The 1,154-nt window shown below is 50.6% G+C and overlaps 1 non-coding gene across 1 annotated transcript; it reads right to left on the bottom strand.

The window, feature by feature from the left end:
* Positions 1-378: 378 nt before the first annotated feature.
* On the bottom strand, positions 379-451 carry TRNAR-ACG (transfer RNA arginine (anticodon ACG)). Its single transcript has one exon. It is a non-coding gene; the product is annotated as a tRNA-Arg (tRNA).
* Between the last annotated feature and the right edge of the window lie 703 nt (positions 452-1,154).

The following is a 1,154-nucleotide window of genomic DNA, read 5'->3' on the forward strand; positions in this document are numbered from 1 at the left end:
TTATTTGTCGTGCGTTTCCGGCAGCTGGTGAGGAGCCACCGTACTGGTGACAGAGACTCTGTATCTCTCGACCTTGGTGTTATCTGTCACACTGTCTCTCGTAGTTATCTCTGCTCTGCTTCATTGTCTCCTCGCTAGCCTCTTCTACTCCATCATTACTCTTATCATTTTCTGCGTGTCGTATGAGCGTTTCGTTGCAGGTGAGTTGTTAATAAGCAACTTAATAGAAATAAGAAAAGTATTATTATTATGATAACTTCATGTTTCCTGAGTCTATTACTTGCTGGCCATTTCGTTGTGTCGTGTTGTTCATCGCTGTTCTTTTTTTTTTCGTATTTGGAAGAGATTTTTAACGTCGATGTTGTCAAAACTACTGTGCGACCTTGCCAGGATTCGAACCTGGAATCTTCTGATCCGTAGTCAGACGCGTTATCCGTTGCGCCACAAGGCCGTTATAAGGCTCTGTAGTATGAACGTTGAGTGTTGACTTTTGTGTGTTTATGTATGTTATACGTCGGTTTGTATTTAATTTGTGTAATATATATGTGTATATCAGTAGTTCTCATTCTTCAGTTTCTGTTCGGCTGGTAAAAGCGATGTGAGAAGAATGGACTGTGGTTGGGATAGAAAGATTACAGAAAGGCCAAGACCTGGGACTGCGGTGTTACGCGGCAGGAGAAGACCTCCCTCCCCATCAGGAGGCTTGCAGAGCGGTCCACCGAGTCCCGCCAACCGACAGTACTCTCTTCGAGGCTCGCTGGATCCTCTGAGACTGCCGCCCTGACGGAGTTGTCTCTCTCCTGTCTTACCAGCTGGAGGTGGGGGAGGCGGGTGGTTGTGGTGCTGGGGACTGAGCCCACCTCCCCTGGCGACTTGAGCCTTCCATCATCTTGGGATTTCTATGCTGGGGTGACGGGGTGAGGGCGAAGTCCTGCCACATCCCCGGAGTGCCGCCAGTCCTGTGGGTAGAATGGTGGGTGAGGAGTCTTGCTTGCCTCGTGCTCGATCTTCGGTTCTGGTGCGGGCGGGGTATGTTGCTACCTTCACGTCCACCGTGAGACCTGGACGGCAGACACCCCCCCCCCCCCAACACACACACACACACACACACATACACCGGGGTTGTGGTGAGGTGGTAGTGGGGTGAGGGTGGG

Source organism: Panulirus ornatus, chromosome 14 (genome assembly GCF_036320965.1).
Source record: "Panulirus ornatus isolate Po-2019 chromosome 14, ASM3632096v1, whole genome shotgun sequence".
Taxonomy (NCBI): domain Eukaryota; kingdom Metazoa; phylum Arthropoda; class Malacostraca; order Decapoda; family Palinuridae; genus Panulirus; species Panulirus ornatus.